The following is a 22,540-nucleotide window of genomic DNA, read 5'->3' as shown; positions in this document are numbered from 1 at the left end:
AAGTGGATATGACATGCTTAGGGATCTTTTGCACATCTTTGTCTGTGGCCTGACACTCCTTCCCTCCTTTTGATGTAAAAAGACTGTACTTCCCAACACAGTGAAAGGGAATCTTACAGGCTGATTGCTCCAAGAAGGATTTTGCAGGACAGGAGGAGAAAGCAGAATGGCACTGGTACAGGAAGCCTTCAGCAGCAGTATGAAGGGAAGGGATGAGGAGAAAAATCACATGGACGTATCACAGCCAGGATTAGCCTGTTCACTGGTGGCCTTGCAGACTGTACACACCTGCTTAGCCTTTCTTTGAGTAAGCAAATGGCAGAGGAAAAATACAGATAAACCATAGAATGTTAAAAGGATGAGATGGACCTTACTGATCATCTAGTCCCAACTTCCCCCTGCCATGGTCAGGGATGCCTCCCACTAGACCAGGTTGCTCAAGGCCTCATCCATCCCGGCTCAATGCAAGAGGGTGAGCAGCTGGGATCAGAAGGGAGCACTGTGGCCTATCCCAGAGCTTTGCAGGAAGGTTGAAACAGTCTCCCAACTCCTCCCCATGATAGCAGTTTGGTGGGTCCCTGGAGCCAGTCTATGACTCACAGGATCAGAGTTTTTAGACAGAGGAACAGAGGTTTTAGAAGGGACATGCCTGATGCATCCCAGCTCTCTGACCCTGATGCCCTGAGGAGAATTGGCAGATTGGGAAATGGTGCTGGTCCCTTGCACTGCCACGTTGTATGATCAGAGTGAAGATGCCATCTCCTCTCTGCCCAAGCACATGCCTGGCATTTGAATCCAGCCTTTCTGGTCAGAGCCCACTGTGGCTCCTTGCAGAAAGAGATTCTCCCCCATGGCATCCATCTGCTGGGAGGGTGACTCCCCTGTCCTGTTCCCTGGGAGCAGCTGTAAGGGAGGAATCGCCATCTCTTCCCAATGTGCATGGGAACTGAGCTGGGAGGGAGTGGCGTGGATTCAGCCTCCAGCCACCTGCTGTACAGAACGAACGGGCACATCATTACCCAGAGAGCTCTGTAATTTTGCTTTGCAAATGCTCGCCCACTGGCACAGAGCCCGAGGAGGGGAATAGGGAGAGGGTGGTTGCTCACAGCTCTGCATGCCAAAAAGGCACTTTACCGTGCATGAGGCCACCAAAGCTTCCCCAGCCATGAGACCTTGCAGATTTAACTCTTTCTGCTGCTCCCCAAGGTAAGAGGGGTGGAAGAGTGGGAAAAGAGGCAGAGAGGGAAAGAAGAACAAGGATTTTTTTGAAGAGAGAGATGAAAGCAATGCAGGCAAGGGCAGAGGACTCTGACTAGGGAAAGGGGCATGTGGAGGTTGTGGAAGTATGTCAAGACAGGAGTTCCTGCAAGAGTTGCATGAAAGGAAGAAGATTCCATCCCCAAGGCTTTCCAAGCAGGCAAGCTGTAAGAACCCTCTGGGTACTAACAGCAAGAGTGAGGAAGAGCCTGCTTGGGACTTGCTGCTAAATGCACCAGCCTGCTTGTAGGGAGGCTGGTTCACACATAGATACTGTGTGTACCTGCAGCAGCATGCCATTCCTCCTGCCTCCCCCCCCTCCCCAGAGCTTTTTAATTTGTGGACAAATTTCAGCTAAATCTATGACACAGGTACATCTCTATCTGAGAAGATTCATGGAAACAGGCAAACCAACAACAGAAGAGAAACCAAATTTCTATTAAGAGATGTGAAATGTGAATTCAATACCAGCAGAGAACTCATACAGAAGAGTGCTTCGTTGAATGTGTCACAAAGTTCAAACTCTAACTCTGAAAAATATCTTTTCACCCAGCAATTGTACAAAACCACAATTTGAGTAAGCTGGATCCCCATGCCCTGCTCTGTGCTCATACTTGCTCACCTTCTAATTTTGAGCTCATGCCCTAGAGATGTCCCCTTCTCTGAGGTGTACATCAGAGATGGCAGTGAGCTGATCCTGCTAAGAACAAGTGTAAACCCAAGTGCTCAGCAATCATCTTTAAAGAAACTCTCCCTGCCCTGCAAGTCTGAGTCCCCACACACACTGCTAGAGGATTGCTACATCCTACAGAGGATCTGTACAGAGTGCTGTGTAGATCTTCCCAGGCAGCAGGGAAGGCTGCTGCCTTGGGCCTTGCACTGACTTGGATTGCACCAAGAAACTGTGGCAGAAGTATGGCCCAAGAGGCTGTGTGTGGCCAGGCTGCTGCACACCAGAGAGGGACAAGAAGGCTCTGCTGCTTTCCACTTTCCCCAGTGTAATCTTGTGATTTCTGCTGCTAGGCCTATGCCCATCTGGAAAGAGGTTTTCAGGGCAAAAGGGAAACAAGGCTGAATCCAGCTCCCACTTCTCTAGCAAGCTGGGAAATCATGTTCTGTTTAAGCACCTCTAGACATTGCTTTTCTACAAGCAGGTAGCTCCAAAAAGAGCAACCTTTATGCTTTTCAAATACCATTCCCCAGCCTTGCCTTAAGGGCTCTGGCTAAATTAAGCAACATGTCAACATCAGAAACATCTGAGAAAAAAAGTGGAAGTCATGTGGAAACAGGTCTTTGGGATCCAGGGTCAGATGTTCTCCCTTTTATAGCAGAACACCTGTTTTCTACTTCACTCTCAATTTCTAATAGCATAAGCCACAAGAAAATTAGATCCACTCTAGTCATCTGGCCTATTATACCAACAAACATGCATCCCAATTCTGCTGACACTCTTACATGCTCCAATAGCATCTACAGCTTACAGTATATTTACTGGGCCTAAAGTCACTTCAAGATGCAATTTTTAATGTAATTTGATGACATTTTGATGAGTCACACCATTTTATTACAGATTTGGATCAGCCCTTATTTTTAAAATTATTTCTAGAAGTGTAATATGATTTTTTCAAGCAGATAATTAGGGGTTAATGCCCTGAAAAGCTCCAATCTGTGCCTCTTGATCCTACACGTATACATGTAGACTTGACTTCAGCGTCGGGGCTTTAAAAATGAATATGGACAAGGAACAGGCAGAAAGGGGGCAAACCCCAGAATGACTAAGAGAGCATTCAACGTGTTCTTTGCTGTGATTTTTACTGGTTTTCTTCCCTTTCTCCTGAGTTTTTCATCCAGTTCTCACCCATTCACAGCACAGTGCAGCGGCAGGTGAGTATTTCCTTGGCAGAGCTGAGAAACTAAAAACTTTAATTTTAGAACTTCAGAAAGAGTCCCTTCAGTAATGCTAACATCACTCAGTGTGATGTTGGAATACAGCTGGGAATTAATGGGTCAGAACAAAAAAATTTCCCCACTCTGGGAAAAAATGTGTATTGCTGTTGATTGCTTCATTTCTTTCCAAAGTACATGGGAGAGATTTCTCGTCAATAAGATTTCAAGAAAAGACTCAAAAAAAAAAAAAAAAAGGAGAAAAATCACAGAGACTTTCTATATCTAGTAGCTTCTAAATTTTGTCACATTTGCTTCCTAAAAATACCTAGATGGTATTACCCATTGCTGTGGTGGGGGAATTGGTATTCTGCTTTTTACCATCCAATTATCCAAGCGGCAAGAGAGGCAGACAATTGCAATTTGATATTCTCTGACAGTTGTCTGCTGAACACAGAGCATTTAAATGCCCGTTTGCAGAACATGTTGAGGAACAGAGTCCAGTTAGTGCATAGCTGAGGTGCTTGGCAGCACACCCAGCTGTGTCAAGGCTCAGCCCAGAAAGACAGCAGGCAGGATACCAGTGCCACTCCTCACCTGAGGCTGGGAGAAAGTGCCCTTATTCCCCTTAAAAAAGGCATAGTGAATGGGACCACAAGCCACCAAAGACAGCAGCAGGATGTGCACAAGGAAAAGGGACATGCCTGGAGCAAGATGCCTGCTCAAACTCTCATCCCAGGACACCTCTGAGCAACTGGGATCCACAATCTATCCTCATTCCTGGATTAGGATGCAAGTTATTTCTTTAGGGAGTGTGGGACTATGTTGCTTACTCTGTTTCTTTAAAGCACTGCCCCAGCATGGTGCATGTTAGGCATCCCAGTGCCCAGCCCAGCTGAAGACCCAAGCTGGGAGCATCCACAGCCTGAGGGGGTTTGGTTGTCATAGCCAGCCCTGCTTGGTGCCTGCATTTCTGAGGAAAGCTACTGATGCTGCTGCAGAATTCTGCTGCCCATTGTAACCTGGCTTACTCAAATTACGTTTTTGGACCAGGATCTAGGGGCAAGTTTCCTTGGGTGGTTTCTTAGTTTCAACCTTCTTTATGTGACCAATCAGCAGTTTTCTGGGACTCAGCCTTCACTTCAGTATAAATACCACTAGTAGTAAGTAACTACCTCCAAGTATGAAGTGGATTTTATGAGTACACATGAAGCTGCTGAAAGCCATTAGTTTAAAGTGCTGAACTGTATCCTTTAAACAGGAGCACCTTGAACCTAAAGTAGAAATTATTCCTAAAGAGCAGCATAATAAACAATGAGGATTTACAAGAGCATCTCTAGTCACAGAGATCTAGTCTCCCCTTCCAACAGAGTAACAGGCCTTGGGAGGCAGCAAGTGCAATGTCTCAACATTTTGACATGTGACTCAAGATATTTAAGAGAAGATTGTCTAGGAGAATGTACTGAGGGATAAGAACATTCAGTTAGAAAAACATTTCTTTAAAATAGTTATCATTGTTACATTGCCAAATGAAAGGTGTATTGAGTGGATCTTATAGGTATTCATTGGAGGGTCCAGCACTAGTCAGTGTTGCCATTAATTACTTGGATAATGGAAAAAAGAGTATATACTTATTAAATCTGCCAATGACATCAAGCTGAGTGGGACTGAATACACCAGAGGACAGAAATAGAATACCAGATAATCACATCAAATTGGACAAATGATCTGAGAACACAAGATAAAATTCAACGAGGACATATTCATGTAATTAGACTTAAGCAGAAATAATCAACTTCATTAATACAGAAAAAGGAACAGCTGTCTAGGTGGCAATTCCACAAAAAGGGGTCTGGAAGTTACTGCACACCACAGTCTGAAAAGCAATAAAAACCAAGTCTCACCACCACAGGACAAACAAGTATCATATTGGGACTCTAATGTCAGTCTGACAGACCTGTGATGTAGATTTTTCCCTGAAGGATTACATCCAGTGTTAGGTATTCCACTCTGAGACAGAGGCCAATTGGAGAGAGCCCAGGAGAGAAGGGGAATGGACAAATGTTTAGGATCCGTGGCCAACAAGAGTAGACAGAACAGACAGAGAATGCAGAGAATGTCCAGATAAAGAAATGATAACTGGGGAAGCACACCATAACAGTTTTCAAATATCTGAACAGCTGCTACAAGGAAAAAGGTAATCAGTTTTCCATGCCCATGGTGAATAAGAGGCAATAAATTCAACTCCAGCATGGAAGATTTGAGTTAATCTGTTAAGAATAGGGAAGCACTGGAATAAATTGCCCAGAGCTCAGTCAAAATATTGACAAAGGCAAAGGAGGTGCGGCTGGATATGCCGTGGGCAAGGAGACAGACGAGATGATCTCTCAAAGCCCCTTCCAATCCTATTTCCTACAGGTTTTTTGATCAGTAGTAGCAAGTTTAAACTGAAGCTGTTCACAGACCTCTGCATTCCCCAACTCTCCCGTCAGATATTTTCCACAATGAAAAGGGAGAGTTTTGAAGTTCTTACAGTACAGCAAAACACACCATTCCCTACCCAGCTTCAGCAAATCTATTTTCTAAATATGCCAAACACATATTTATGTGCTCTCAACACTATGAGGAGCAGAGCCTGGAACATTAATCTTTCAGCAACCAAACTATAGTCCTCTTCCAACAAGCCTGTGTAACTGTTCCTAGGGGTGACTACAGAGCCTCAGACCTCCGTAGCTGCCTGCTCATGCCTCCCTCACTCCATAGCCCCAGCCAGGAAAACTGTTTACATCCCAGGCTCGCTGGTCTGTGCATATTCCAAAAATACAGAGTTTTTGGGGGTTGTTTTGTTTATGTCTTCCTGTGTGAACTTCTCACACCCTAAATCTAATGCACCCACCCAACAAATTACAGTCACATCTAGAAAGATTATAAAACCCTAAAACCACTGTTAGTCTCAGACTCCAAGAATAGGACCAACAGCAACTAGTAGTGTTTGTAACACCTGTATTTGAAGGCAGCCCCCCATCTCCTTACAAAAAGAGAAGTCCTTCTACCAAGAGCTAGATCCTGTTGCAGGATCTGTGGTGCAGGCAGACACGTCACAATGTTCTGCTGTAGGGCAGAGTGTGCTTGTGGAAATGGGCAGGGAGCATGTGCTGGGAGCATCATGGCCTGCAGTGCTCCTGGAGGAACATGACACAGGTTATGGAAGTGTTTACTACCAAGAGAAGTGACCACAGGACTGTAACTAGTGGAATGAGGGCAGACAAACACATTCTGCTTCCTTCTTTAGTGATCATAAAACTTTCCTGGTGTTATAATCAGGAGTGCATGAAACACCATCTCCCATGTCATATATATGTCTCCTCATGATCCCATGGTGATTCTCTCCAAATTGAGAAGGTCATGCTTCCTCTTCATTCAGCCAAAAATGAAGATCTTTAAGGCCATTTCTTAGATCAACCATAAAATCACAGACCAGCAGCTAGCAAAGTCAGTGAGTAATATACCTTCATTTTGAAGAGCTTCCGAGACAAGCTGTCAGCTGGCCTCAGTTGTCCCAGCCCCTCCTGCAAGGGCTCAGCTGTGGCTGAGGGGTTTTGCTTCCCTGTCTGGCAGGGAGCTACTGCTGTTGCACACTGGGTATCCCCATCTCCTGGAGACTTAGAGGAAACAAGGGCATATCCTTAAGTGGCTGCCCAAGCAAGACATTGAGTAATTTTGGTACAAGACAGAAGGAGCCCGTGTGCGCCTCATCCAGGGAGATGTGGGTCCCTGCAGCCTAAGTGGACGTGCCACAGGGACAGGGCACAACTACACTTTTCTTATCAATGCACTCAAGGGGGGAAGGGGGACCCCTGGGGCAGACAATATCTGCAGCTGCCCATTCTTCCTCTCCCATCTCTCGCCCACGGCAACTCCCAGCGATGCTCCCAACACTGGCTGTGCCCCTGCTGCTTGAGTTAATTACAGTAATTATACCTGTGCTCCTCAGCTCCAGCTTACTTCTGTTGTCACTTCCCTGCCCGTTCATTTGCAAATCTAATCACTCCGTGGATTTTTTTCAAAAGAAAAAGCGGTAGGGAGAGCAAGGATACAAATGAAAAAAGAAAGTATGATTCCTGCAACAACAATACAACAGAAATTGAGGCGCCATTGAGCAGCACATGGGGTTTTATTTAGCGACCCTGTGAGGGCTGCATGCTGCTCCCAGTTCTGATAGATAGGCCTTTGCTGGGTTACAGCACTTGAACAGAGTGGGGAATAAAGAAAGAATTGCATCAGCTGCCCCCAGTGCCTGCCAAATTGCCTCAAGATACAGCCCAGTACTTGAGAGCTCACCTGCAAAAAGGCAGGAGAGCTTCCTGGGCATCCAGTGTTCCCAGCACAGCAGGATGCCCACATGGAAACAGGCACCATGAATCCCCAACAACCACTCTGCTTGATGTGGGTCCTACCCATTTCTTGGGCAGGTTTCATGTGTACAAGGGGTGCTGCAGGACCTGCAGCTGTGGAAACAGAAACCTCTTTTCATGCCTGGGAGGCTTTCCAGCAGTGACCCTGGAAAAGCTGTGGCTAGAAGCATGCACTTCAGGTCACTTGTCTGATGAGGATAGATTTGAGGTCAATCCTTTGAACATAGAGGGGAAAAAGTGTAACCAGAAAAAAATTGGGCAGAAATGGCTTCCTAGTTGTTTGCAGGTGCTCTGAAGAAGAAGAGAAAGCAAGAAAAGGAAGCTATGATGTGCCCTGCCAGCTGACACTGGGGCCAGTGTTATATTGCTGCCAGGCAGCAAAGGAGAGCAGACGGGTTTTGTCACCCCGTACCAACCATGGATACGGTTTTGAGGAGAAAAACACAAAACTGGTTGTTTTGCCTTTTACTGCCAAAACAGCGAGAGTGAGAGGAAAAAGGAGAGCCTGGTTCCTTTGCACTAAGTGCGGCAATTTAATTACACTGCACTGAAACAGTTTCACACCAGCCATTACACCAGTTGTTCTGTGTAGCCACACACTTCTGAGCTTTTTCACAGTATCATCCCAGAGGCCAGAATTTCCCACTGTGTGATGACACTTCAGTACCAGAGCTTCTTTCTCTCATTGACCATGCTGGAAAAGCAGCCCAGGGGCTGCAGAAGTCCAGGAGGATGAGAAGGTTAGGATAAACCTTGATAAAGTACTAGAAGTACTTAAGAAGACTGAAATTAATTTATATTTCTTATTACCAGAGTAAATGTTTCACCATATGCTTTATACACAAAATATTTCTTGTTTTGCACGTCTGCATAGAGAGCACTTCTCTGGACAGAAGCAGGAAGTAGAAAGGCCTTCTGAACATCATGGGCAGGAAAAGAGGTAGTCAGGGAAACATGTTGGAACTAGATAGTATTTCTATTTGCAGTTAATGTCCAACTGGAATATTTTTGGGGGAAGTGAAAGCAAAAAATTCATTTTAACGTAGCAGACGGGAAAATGCAAAGCCCCCAAAAGTAATGCCTTGTTTCCAGTCAAGAAATATGAAATGAATACTGCACTGCAAAACATGTAACTGCAGCATGGCAAACTAAAGGGTCTCCAAGTCCTTTAGGTGATGTGCTCAAAAGGGCTTTCTATCTCCCAGGAGGCTGATTGCTGGGGGAGGAGAGAGAGGACCTACAATTAGGTTGATTAAAATAGTGGTCCCAGCATGGTCTGTTCTTCTCTGTTGCCAGGAGACTAGAAGGCTAGGATGAACAGTTCAAACTTTTTGTAACAAAAATAGGTGTTTACTTCCACACCATATGATCTTGGCCCTCTCTAAGGCTTAGCATTCTCCATTAGTTCACAAAAAAAAAACCCAATCCAACTTCACTTTCTTAGACTTGTGTTGAGATGGATTTACCATGTTCAAAACTGCACCAATTCTTTCCTGCCTCCATCATCCCAGCCCAGTGCCAAGCTCCGGGCTCTACGCTAACTATTCAGTGGCTATTCTTTCACTTTTTGTGATATTAATCTGGTCTTTCTTTCCAGATCTGAGCCCTAGAACCCAGTAAGCAGGTCAGTTCTAGGTTGCTTGTCCCCTCCACAGAATCTACATCTGAAGTAAAGGCTGGGCAGGTAGCTCAGCTAATGGGCAAGGACACTGAGATGGGCAGCCATTCACAGGTTATTTGGTGGACATGCACTACCCTCAGTCAGTGACTTATGCTGGAAGAGGTGACAGTAATACCTCAGGAAACAGAAGATTTTGATGGAGAAACCAAGCCAGGTTATCTTACCCACTTGCTCCATTTTCCTTCCCACTTTCCCACCTGATATAGATGGAAAAGAAACACTAAGTATATTGGTGGGAGGTTATAGTCCAAAGCGAAGCCCTACTTTTTTGCTCAAGTCCCTTTTGGTTAGCATCCTAAAGCATACAGAAAAAAAGCCCCAAAACCCAAAACAACAACAACCTAAAAAAAAATCTGCAGTAGTAGCTGTTCCAAAGTTCTGAGCCTGAAGATCTTTATGCATTTGAAGCATTTGATTTAGGTCCTTTGCTTCAATGTAGGTCTTGTCTTTCCTAAAGAAAAGGAATTAATAAATGCATTAATAAAACTTAGCCAATATGCCTTTTCTAAGGCTTTCACTTGTTGTATCTGTTACTACAAAAACTGTACATGCCAAGCAATGTGTTTGCTTTTTAATACCCCAATGGGTGTTAAAATCCTGAAGCAGGTGGCAAGGGGCTGTGATAGATGGATGGATAGCAGGCACAACAGTGTTTCAGAAAAGAAGGATTGAGATGACAGTGAAGGTAGAAGATGGCAAAAGTAGCAGCAAAATTAGCTGAAAGCTGAAGTCCCTGCTACAAATGTACTGAACATGCAGGGTTTGAATGCCAAAAGAGAGAGGATCCTTGCTCCTGTTAACACAGCAGCAGCAATCAGGCAATAGCTGGAAAGAAGCATTTAAACCTCCCTGTGTAGCTGTGTTGCAACACAGTGCATAATTACTCATCATACTCCTTTCCACATCCTGCACAGGCTGCCTGCTGGAATTCATAGAACCACAGAATGGTTTGGGCTGCAAAGGACCCTAAAGATTACCTAGCTCCAACTCTCCTGCCATACACGGGGGCCCCTTCAACTAGATGAGGTCGCTCAGAGCCTCATCCAACCTGGCCTTGAACACTTCCAGGGATGGGGCATCCACTACTTCTCTTGGCAACCTATTCCAGTGTCTCACTACCCTCACAGTAATGCAGTTTTCCTAATATCTAAATCTACTCTCTTTCAGTTTGAAGCCATTCCCCTCCTTGTCCTATCTGGTGGGGAAGATGAAACAAGAAAGCCTTATAAATATAATTGCCTAGCAAAAGATTTTGAGAATATGGAAACTATAAGCAAGACTGAAATGAAAGCAATCTTTGAGATACCAAGACTTAGTTACTGAACAACTGGAAAATAATAGTGTGGCCTGCTGAAGGTAATCCCCTTTTGATGAAACAACACCCTCTGCTTGCAGACAGGTCCAAGGGTCAGAGCAGACCCTACTAGCTTGGCAGAAGGGGTCCAAAGAGTAGTTTTCAGGGTTTAAAATGTAACACAGCATGGTAATATAATGATTGTTATAGCCTGTATGTAAATACTATAGGATTTGTATCTTGTACTAGATTGGTTAGTGAAAATTAGAATATTCAGCACAGAAGATTTATTGTATCATAACGGGAACTTCATCCTCTTATTCCTCGCTCTCTCTTTTGCTTGCTCTCTCTCTCAGGCTCCTCTTTGGGACCTGCTCCAAGCTGTGGCTGGCAGCTCCAAACAGGGCCCTGCACCCAGGCCCTTTGCAATAAACCACAAGTTCCACGACCTGGCTTCAGAGATCTCTCGTCTCTGTCCATCCCGACCGTCCTACCCACTGTCACTCCTACACTATCGCTACAGGATCTTGTCAAAAGTCCCTCCCCATCTGTTTTGTAGGCTCACTTTAGGTACTGGTAGGCTGCAATTGAGTCACCCTGATGCCTTTTCTACTCCTGGCTGAACAAATTCAGTTCTCTCAGCCTTTCCTCATAGGGAAGGTGCTTCATCCCTGTAAAGAACCTGGCCCTTCACTGGATGTACTCCAACAGGCCCATGTTAGAGCTTCTGTGTTGGGAACCCTAGAGCTGTACACAGCACTGCAGTTGGGCTCTCACCAGAGCAGAGGAGCAGAATCCCCTTCCTCACCCTGCTGACCACACTGCTTTGGATGCAGCCCAGGACACAAACTATCTCTCTGGGCTCCAAGACCTGGGTCATACCCAGCCTCTCATCCACCAGCACCCCCAAGTCCTTCCCAGCAGGGCTGTTCCCATTCTGTTCATCCCCAGCCTGTGCTGATACCAGAGATTGCCCCAACCCAGGTACAGCACCTTGTACTTGACCCTGTTAAACCTCATGAAGCTCCCGTGGCTCCACTTCTTGAGCTTATCCAGATCCCTCTAGATGGCAACCCATCCTTCAGGTGTGTCAACCACACCACTCAGCTTGCTGTCACCTGCAGATTTGCTGACGGTACACTTGATTCCTTCATCTATGCAATTAATAAAGATATTAAATAACACTGCTCCCAGTACAGACTCCCAAGGAACACTACTTGCCAATTGCTGTACTCTGTAGCCACTTCAGCATGGCTTGGTTGTGACACTCCTTGGATACCATCTGGATCACGCAGAGAGGAATTCACACAAAAATCTAAAAGTCTCCTGACTAAATCCCATCATGTGCATAAGCCTTCATTACCACATCAAGCTTGCTGCTTCCTTGTACTCTTGTGGAGATATGGCACCATCACAGGGATCTCTAGCCAGAGAAAGAGGGCAAGCAGCAGCAGTGCTACCACAAAGTCTGGTTTGGTCCTTAGTCTTCAGGTACTTCACCACATTCAGACTGGACAGCAGCCCTGTTAGTGGCCCTTCCCTGTATTTGCTCCAACACGTACACCCAGTATTAGGAACAAGGATCTCTGCCAGACACATCCAGGAATCCTTGGAGGGGCTCAGATGGGAGCATGAAAGCACAGCCACATTAGAGGAGGATACAAACCCACTATTAATAGCACTAGAAAAAGAGTCTTAGATTTCTCAACAGCATTTTAATAGGACCATTTCTGCTTCAAAACCACATTGATTGGATGTCAAGGACACACTATAAAGGCAGGTCAATCCAGGTGTGAAGCAATGTAGCATAGAGATAGCAGCTGAGAGTGCCAGAAGCAAAAAACTAAGAACACACCCCAGAACCATAAGCCCATCAAGCTCACAGTGGAATTACCAAATGAATTGCTTCCTGCAACTTCAGATGCTAATTATTTTGCATTTTAATTTTTGTACTTAACGTTCTTCTGTCCAAATTAAAGTAAATCTGATTTAATGCCCCCACACAGACTCCAAGCATCTTTTTCTTTGAGAGCTTTTGCTGCTAGCCAGCACCTAGAGGAGGAATCATGTCATTTTAACTCCTATTGTGGCTTTTGTCTTCATGTTGTGAAGACATTAAATTGTGTAAACAGGGAAAGAATGGGCCTTCAGTCAGACCTGTCAACTAGACATAGCTATCCACCCTTCAACAAAAGCTATTGGGAGGGTAACAGAGCCCAAAGAGATGCACCACAACATGTTAACAGAATCCAACAGATGCTTCTCAGGTTCATTTCCTGATTCTGCAAGAAGGGAGAGCCAGACATAGAGCTCAAGGGTGCATTTCTAGTGTACCCTCTTAAATTCCTATCTATTTACAAACTCTTATTGGATAGCAGCCTCAGAGCCTTGCTTATATTCCTTCCATCTTGGATACTGCTCTCTGACATTGTTCATTCCTCAAGTTTCCAGAAAGTCCTTGTGGCTAAGACAAAAAGATTTAAAAGTCAAGATTGCTTTGTAGGGTCTGCAAAACCAAAAGTTGTTATTTAGCATCTTGACATCAAAGTAGGTGGTGAATTTACAGAACTATATATCCAATACCTATTTTGCCATAGATTCCTATCACTTCACAGAAGCTCTTTGCTTCCACCTTGATGACCTTTGCCACTGATGGTAGGAGAGGAGGACATTTGTCTCAGCAGATGAATGGCTTCACAGATACAGTGGAATCTGTGAGGTAGGTTATTGAGTAGCTAACACAAGGGGGATTAACAAGAGATCTCCAAACCAAATACAGCCTGCCACAGACCTTCATATTTAAGAGCAGCCTCTCAGGGTAGACTTGGTACCTTTGGTCAGTCAATAAGACCTAGTACTAGTCTCAGCAAAAGTCTCAGATACTGCTTAGTAAAACATGGTTTATGTTTTGAGTCTCCCAGAGATGTTTCTACTGCAAACTTCTCTTCACATGGCCAAATTCTGTAGAAGACCAGGGAGGAAAACAGGTGCTGGTGAGCCAGCAGACAACAATGGTTTTGTCTGTGTAAGGAATGCATTCAATCAAAATTCTCTTCAGTGACATGGGGTGACAAGGAATACAGAGTGGCAGAGACCACCACAAAACACAGCTCCATCCAAAAGTCTCTGCACTGCTTTGCTTTTCTCACACTCTCATTTGTCCTCAGCTGTGATCACACACCATCCCATGCCCACAACCAACATACAGGACAGGATGAAGGTCCCCTCATGTACTCATTGTCAGGCTCACAAAGAAATTCAAGAGATACACTATCATATTCAAAAGCCACCACTATCTCCAGGAGCAGCACTTCCACTAGCCACCCTTGCCTTGGTTTTTTTCCCAGACAAAGAAGCAGACAAATACTTGCCTTTCTCCAGGTCACCAGACAAAAGAACCCTGGTCCTTGGGACCCTCCCTGCTCTGGGTTCTTCCCCCTGCCCCTTCTTCCCTTCCTTCTTCACATTGCCCACAGGTCACACCAAATGAGTTACCAAAGCCTTCAGCAGACGCACTTATTAACTTCAGCAAGAAAAGACACAACCAAAATCCAGAGCTGCAACCTCATTATCATTTGTAATGAGTTGATGGAAAAATATTTCTGCCTGATTAGAATCTTTAGCGATCTCCTGATTATTTTCAGTTGAATATGGCTGGCCTTCTCTTTTGGCCCAGCCATAATTGCAAGACAGGTTCTAGTACACAGCATGTATCTCTTAAAGCTCACACAGCTGCACGTATCTCTTACCCTCAGCCCAGCAGGAAGAGGTATACTCACTCTTCCCCTTCTGTGCCACACCCTGACAACAGCAAAAGAAAAATACTGCTGGTATTAATATATCAGCCCTTGCTATAAATCAGGGTTAAACTTTCTGCTGCTTGGGAAAAACCTTTAGTCATCAACAATGTCACCAAAGACATCAGCCAAAGACACTGAGTCATGTTGCACCAGAGAATGTGCTGTGGCTGGGGGTTTTAAGACCCTTCAACAAGTGCTTGGAACCAACATGCTCTTTTTTCCTTGTATTGTATCTATTAAAAATTGCTTAGCTGAAGCAATGAGTACTGTTGAGTAATTCCATTTGCAGAGAAAAACTGCAAAATAGGTATTTACAAAAAAATATGCACTCAATACAGCATGGTAACCACAGGGCTGGGGATTCCCAAGGCTGAAACGCAGCTCAGGAGCAATCACACTTTCCCCAGATATCCTCCTTGCTGGCAGCTTCAGGAGGAGACAGAGAGACCATGACAGCAAATGTTCCATCATGCCAAGAGAGATCCCTGCAAGGTGCGCTGTGGTGCATCTCCAAGGCTGTTCCCTGAATCACACTGAGAGTTTTCTTTTCTTCTTTCAGTTTGGAACTACAGATGGCCCCACAAGACCCTGTTCCTCCACAGCCTCCACATTTCCCCAGCACTGCAGGCCCACATGATGACCAATAGAGATCAGCCCCTCTCCACCCCATGTTGTCAACTTATTTCAAAAGTTCCATACCTTCTCGGTGATTTCTCATGGGCAGCTCCTCACAGCACTGACTCCTTCCTCACAGCACAGCCAACAAACTCCAACTCTCTCCTCACCCTCTCCTCACAACCTGCTCTTTTGCAGCACTTGTCTTCTTATTGGACACAGTGTGTCCAATAAGAAGACAAGTGGCCTATTAAAGGCAGGCCTGTTCCTAATCTTTGGTGATTAGTACAGCTGCAACTCCTCAGGGGTGAGACTACCTTCTGCACTATCTTTATTTTCTTACATTCTATCCCTCCACAACCCCATATACAAAGTCTGGGATTTTATATGTGAAGAGTCCTCCACCTCTCCTATCCATTGTCTCCAATTCAAGGCCCTGAACTCCTTCAGATTCTTCAGACAAAACCCTTGCAGCCTGTGCTCTTGACCTTCTCTCCAAAAGCCATGACAGACAGCAGTTCTTCTCATCAACTGATTCCTTCTTCCACAGGGACCAGCAGCATCTTTTCTCTGGCTCCCCAACATCCCAAACACCAGGCCAATTAGTGGGAGGGGACAGGAGAGGTTCTCCAAGCCCAAATTACTTTCTAAAACTACCGATGCACTTGGCATGGAAATCAGTTTAAGTGAGCCCCTTGGTATACACAGAGGTAGATTTTGAAAAAGAGGTAGGGTGAGAGGGGAGGGGTGGGAAGGACGGACGGAAGGAAGGTAGGTTTGGCTCTGGAATTATCATGCAGTGGACTGGAGCAACTGAACTGATCTTGGGAACTGAGATGCCTCATATGGTCTTGGTGATTCAACTCCAGCCCACACAACTTAAGTGCCTAAGACTATCTGGTGATAGAGCCAAGTGATTCATATGACTAGCAAGGCTTGGACAGGACACCTTGGTGACCACTGTGATTCAGTCTTTGCCACTGTTGTATCACAAGGAATGGCTGGGCCCAGAAAGACACAGTCAGTTGGTTTGTCACTGTACCCTGCGTTGCTTATAACAGTTTCAAGGTACTCGGGCACAGCTGCAATATATGTAAATACATACATATAGATTAATAAATGTATCTAAGAGATACAAACTTTGTTGTTATAAGTTTAGCCCTGTTATAAATAGAAGTATAAAGCAGGAAGAAACTGCTCTACTTGGCAAGTTTTAAGTGTTGCCCATTTGTGTGGCTTTTCCACTGCCCTCTGCACCAGCCAGAAAGAACTACTTTTAGAGGCTTCAGACTGGACTAAATGGAGCATTGGTCTAATCTGGCCATTAAGATTCCAGTCTTATGTTACAAACTGTGGTTTTTAATTGTAAATAGTACTAATATTTTTAATTACTTTTTTCCATCCATTGTCCTTTAGTCTGTGTAATGCCAGATGTTTAGAGCATGTGGTTTGTCCTTCCAACAAAAGAGAACTAGAAGATTTGTGTCTGGGATTAGTGTACACATTTGCTTTACACATGCAGCCCTGGAGCAGAGGTGGTGAACAGCCTGTAAGTGCTCTCAGGGACCTCAGTTCAGGACTAGTGTAGATTTCCCTTCGAACTGACATCAATGAAAACCCACAACAAAACAGTAGTGCTTACAAGGCTCTCACTTTAGGTCTCTTGACTCTGTCCCAAACCTAGCAGAATCTCCGTGCCATATCACATCCTTCTGTGGCCAAACAAAAGAAAAACAAATTGAAAGACTGTGCATAGAGGGATCATCCATTGGCACATGCCATGACAACATAAATGTATCCTGTCTATTGACATTGGTTATTTGATTTTTAACTCAGGCATTAATACTCAGGACTTGCAATGCTTTCAACCCCTATATATCAAAGCCCTTCTGTGAAATGAGAGATGCTGTGTAGGCTGCTAGAAGCCTAGAGATAACCTGTTAAGATTTGGAAATAGTGGCTAATATACTCACTGACCCAGCTGCAGATCAGAGAAGTAAAAAACCCTCCGCACAGCATTTAGCTGGTTTGTTGTGAGGCCCAGATGGTTTCCCTGGAGTAATGTAGTATGGAGTCCAAAAACATCTCTATGTGAATGTTGTAGTAACATAGAGCTGCCTTTGTAATCTAAATTCCCCACTTCTTAATATAGTCTCAAGCAGAATCTGTTGTTTGAATCCATAAGGCATAATATACCTGCCTGAGCACTTCTTATTGCTATCCCAATACAGGCGGTGAGGTCAGAGATTAAACAGCACTCTGCTCCCCAACCTCTCCCATTTGTAACTGTGCAGTGTGTGTATTTATGGGCAGAAGCTCCAGTGTCCCATTGTGGAGAGATCAGTGGGCAGCTGTTTTCCACTGAACATGTGAGAAATCAATGACAAAATGAGGGTGCTGATGGAGGCTGAGTCCCACCCTGCTGTAATAAACCCAGTCATCTTCTGTCTCTCCTGACCAAGCAAGAGCCCTTGACTTTTTGCAGCATGCTTTTAATTTCCCTTTTGCTTCCTCTTCCCCTTCAAACCACACTGTTTTCTCTTAGAATTGCTCACCCTCTCCTTTTCCAACTGTTGTCCATGCTCAAAGTGATTAACTCTGCCCCTTTCTCTGTGCCTGTTCCTCTGAAGATTACTGTCTCATGCTTGGAGTGGATAATCCATCAAGCAAATGGCCTGCTGCCACCCAGGGGTCTGTCGCAGTCCTTTGGCACCGGTGCTGGGAGGTCTCTGCACAGCCGGCGGAGCGGGGAGAAGGCACTGGGAGCAAACCAGCACAGGCTGGAGTTCAGTGTTCCAGCCAGCATGTGCACACACAGAAATCAGCACACATATGCACACTCATAGTAGCAGCTCCACAGCCTCAAATCCCAGAAGATGGCTGGAAAAGGAGCACAGGAATGAATTAGTTGTCAAGAGACAACTTACCTGCTCTCACACTGCAGTGACCTCCATTACAAATTCTCCTTGCTAAGAGCCAGGTAGTTTTCAGATGACTTATGGAACCTGAATAGTGTTATTAGCTAAAGCAAATATGGAAGTGAGCTGGAGCTGAACATCATGACCATGCTGAGCCCACATCCTATGAGCACATAGGGTTCCCTGAGCCCTGTTCTTGCAATGCCAGAGCTGGTGCTTCTACAGGATGGTTGACAAACTCCTGGCCTGGTGATGCCATTGCAGACTTGGCTCTCCTCACAGCCTTGCCAAAATGCCTCCAGCCTGACTGCTGTGCCTGTCCCAGCTGCCCAGGCTGAGCAGAGGTCTGAGTTACACCACTATTAAAGACTAAACTATTGGTCTTTGAAGTGATCTAAACCACACCCAACATCCCTCCACAACAAGGAAAACGGATAAGCAACATCAGCATCTTTACAATATATCCCAACCCACAGCCAAGTCGCCTTCAGCCTGGAGAGGCAAACCAAGCATGAGAGAAACATCACTGCAGAGTGGGCTAAGAAGGAAGGGTGCAGTAAGAAAAGTAACAGGGAAATGACTCAGCACGTAGGTCTGCCACGCAGACTGCTTTGGGCAGGTGGGCACAGCCCTATCAGCTTCATGCAGCCAAGATGGGGCAACATCTGCCTTGTGCCTAAAGCAGGGAGCCAAGGGAAGCTGTGCCCCATGCTGTCAGGCCCTCCCTGTGCCTTGTTTTCTGTGCCCATAGCACCAGCCAGCAGTGCCATGAAGTGATGGCATACAGGCTTCCAGTGTAGCAGAAACTGGGGAGAACTCAGGCTCAGAAAACCAGTTGCAAGTGGAACAAATATGCAAGAAGAGAGGCAAAGTGCAAGCTTCTTGATGGGAGTGGGACTAAGCTGTACAGGCTGCTGGCAGAGTGAATGGGCATCTGGCTGATATAACAAGCCATTTAAGACATCCATTTTCCTCTACTTTTCACCACTTTTTCTTTCTTTTTTCCTTTGTGTTTTCCTTATTAGTAATTTTTTTAAGGGCAGACAGCTTATCCCATCAAGCTGCCCTGAGAGGAGGGACTGGGCTGCCTGAACCTTTACAAGTTTCCTACTGACAAGCATCTATTCAAATTTTTCTCCAGTTTCAACCAAGAGAGGCATACAGATCCCAGAGACAATTAAAGTCTTTTAAATGTAATGAAAATAGGTAGGTGGAGATGGGAGAGAGGACTCTCTGAGCACCCCCACTGCGAGAGACTGCAGTGCAAGCTAAAATACCAAGTACCAGCAAACCTTCGTAGAAGAAATCCCTAACTACCACAGGCCATAGGAAAAAACACATTTAATTTGCTGCTACACTCAGAAGGGCACTTGCAACTGGACATGGAGCAGGGAGTCAGCAGGTGATGGAGACAGGCACAGCCCATAATGGTTGGATCAGCAGCAGGTCTCTGTTTCTGTGGCCTCTCTGCAGACAGTAGGCACAGCATCTGGGAGCAGATGCATCCATTGCACCCAGTCTATCATGAGGGTTCCCTTCCTGGCATCATTGGCCAGCCCTGAACTGTGCATTCATGGCTGGGACTGCCAAAAGTGTTTAAAAGGCCTCTCCATCTCTCACAAAGGAAAGAGCATTCTCATCCCTCTTTACATCTGTCCCAAGGAGACTGTATCCTCTATGCTAACGATGCTGGGCCAGCTTCCTAATGAAGCCACACTGCGCTACTAATGCTCCCACATCCTCTAGGCAGAGCAAGGCCAATGAGTCTGCTCTCTGTGCAAGTCTTCCCACAGCCTCTCCACAAAGAAGCTCATGCCAGGTCACAGCCTGACTCCACCGCTGACTCTGCTGGCACAGGAGTGCCCAACAGTGCCTTCAGAAGTTGCTGAACAATACGAACCAGGCTTAATGATTGATGCGACTCTTGCATGCTCCTTGTGGATTTTCTGTACTCTGCTTGGGAGATCCCATTTCCCCTGTGAAGGAAGTAGGCAGCAAATGAAAGGACATTTTCCCTCCTATTTGCACCGAAACTTTGGCAAAGCCAGCACATAAAAAATGGAAGGAGCCTTACCTTCCTCTTTTAAAAACAGAAGGGCTAGGATGCTTTCCAAGCCTAGAGACAAACTTCAGGCCAAGGCTGACATTTCAGGGATCATTGCCAGTTAACTTAATGAATAAAATTCTCTTCTTCAGCCATGCTCTGTGCATGCTGGAGAGGAGCTAGATTGTTTTCCTGCCCCAGTTCTGATAATAATTTTTGCTGCATTCACTCAGAGACATCTGTCTGTTTTCATGCCTGCAGTGTAAGCTGGTGTTGAAGTTGCATCTGCTAAGGAGCCTCTCAGCTCCCTATCCTGGGGACTATTTCAGGGCAAAAGTATCCATTAACTGCTTACTCTGCTTACAAAAGCATGAGCAAAAAACATAAGGCTCAAGGTCCGTATATAAGCCATTGGCTACGGCTGTGCCTGGAAAGACAGAGAGGGAGTGGTTGGGAGCAGAGTGGTGAGGATGCATGGGCTCCCCAGCCCCAAGCCTGTGCCATGGCCTGGGCAGTAAGACTTGCTCCTGGGCATCCCAAGGCAACCAAAACTTCCAGCATGTGCAGTGCCCCCAGACAGTCACCGTTCCCAAGGGCAGCCGGACTCTCATGGCAGCTCTGCCCACCTCTCACTGGCCCTGGGGGGACACTGCTTCAAACACTCACAGTCCTGCAGACCTGAATCCACATCACATCCCCCTCCTCTCATTGCACCTGAGGCCCGAGCGGTGCTCCCCTACCTCACAAAGGGATGTTTCACCAACCACAACTTAAAAGATGCTGAATAAAATAGCAGCGAGTTCCAAAACCTATGATAAAAAGAAAAAGGGTGAAAGAGAGGGTTGGGTGTGGTCTGTTTAGGGGGAATGAATGACTGGAAACAAACCCCAGATCCCTGAAAGCTCAGAGAAAACAGGAACAAAAAGTGGAAGAAAACCACATAAGCAGGGGGGAGGCGGTGAGGAGAAGAGCTCTCGGTATTGATGTTTGAAACGGTCTCTTTAAAATGGAAGATAATGACTGAAAATTATTCTGAGCTTTTCAAAGGCATAAATGACCAAACTGCCTCCTGACTCCTGAATTACATTATCCAGAAAGAACTTAATAGCATGTTATTATCGCTTCTCCTCGCTGACAGGATTTCGGCACTGAAAAGACAAACAAGAAGTGCATTCATAATCACAACTGCATTCACCTCTGCGACGCACTGGCCACGGCTAATTTCAGGTAAGTGTCTCGGCAGCCAGCCGGGGAGCTCAGCAGTGAGGTAATTGCCTTTGTCACTACCTGAGAGAGAGCAGCTGGGTGTCCCCAGTGGCAGTCAGTGCCAAAACCCTGCTTTATGGGGAAGAGGGGCATGCCCTGGACTGGCTGATGGCAGCTGATGGGGACCTACCTCTGTGAGGCTGGCTCCAGCGGGTCACGGTGTGTCCCATCCTGGCAGGTACCTGTGAGGGGCCCGAGGCTGTGTGGATGGCAATGGGTCCCTATGTCTGCTGCAGCTGTGACACTGCTGGCCTGATGGGAGCTTGTAAGAAAAGCAGCAAGACAATAAAGGGAGATATAGGGATATGTGAGGGGTGGGGAGCGTGAGTAAACAGCATGGCCTGAGCTGTCCAGAGACAGCCCCAACCCTTGGCATTTGTCACATGGTTAGTTTTCATGACCAGCAGCCCTGAAGGAGACAAAAGTGTTGCTGATTTCCAGAGCTGGGCAGTTTCGTCAGCCTCTCTCCCTATTCCCCTACCTTTGCTACCCCATCCCCATGCCTCAATTGAGAGGTCAGAAGGCAACTTGGTCATATTGTGCTCCCTGCCAACACTCATGCCCTGGCAATGTCCTGGAGGGGCCTGGGAATCATCCTGGTTTAAGCTGGGAGTGACCCTGGTGTCATATAACACCACTGTGCCACTGTCTGACAGCAGTTTGCTTTGGGCTATTCCCAAGGCTTATCTTTACATCTTCCTTGTGCTCTGCCAAGGTGTGCCACTGCAATACAAAACATCTCTCTCCCAGGGGGTGCTCCATCTTCTCCTGAAACCTCCCCCAATGGCCAGAGACTGGGCTGGCTGCAGCTAAGGCAAGGCAGCATGGGAGCTCAGCCCAGAGGGAAAGCAACAAGGAAGGGAAAGAGGCAGAGAGCCGTGTCTGGCTCTGCTGAGCTGCCACTGCCATAGATGCATTTGCACGGACACAGATCATGACCCAGCCCAGCAGGATCTCTGTGCAAAAGACCATCCATGCTATGGTACTGATGCAACAAGGCCAAGCTAAATGCCAGGGGCAGCCTTCACACAGCACTGTGCCCATGATTTATGTCCCAGGTTTGAGAGCATTTCATTTCAGCAGCCCCACTCGGACATCTGCAGCCCCAGAGCCAGTGAAGAAGGCAACTGAAGGTGGTACCAGGCAGCTCTGTGCTCTGCTGCCTGCCTGCCACACATGTAGTTGTGATTTTTCCCCCACAGCGCAGTGTGGCAAATAATCCTTCTCCACTCCCAGCAGAAGACAGGCTGTGGAGAGAACTTATGTGGTGCACCCAGAGCTGTCCACGTCATCAGGGTAGGACTCCCCAGCCCTGACTTTGCAGAAGGCTCCAGGGTAGGGGCCAGAGGAGCACCTGCTCCCATAG

Source organism: Camarhynchus parvulus, chromosome 5, assembly GCF_901933205.1.
Source record: "Camarhynchus parvulus chromosome 5, STF_HiC, whole genome shotgun sequence".
NCBI classification, from domain to species: Eukaryota; Metazoa; Chordata; class Aves; order Passeriformes; family Thraupidae; genus Camarhynchus; species Camarhynchus parvulus.
Note: the sequence above shows the minus strand (reverse complement) of the source record.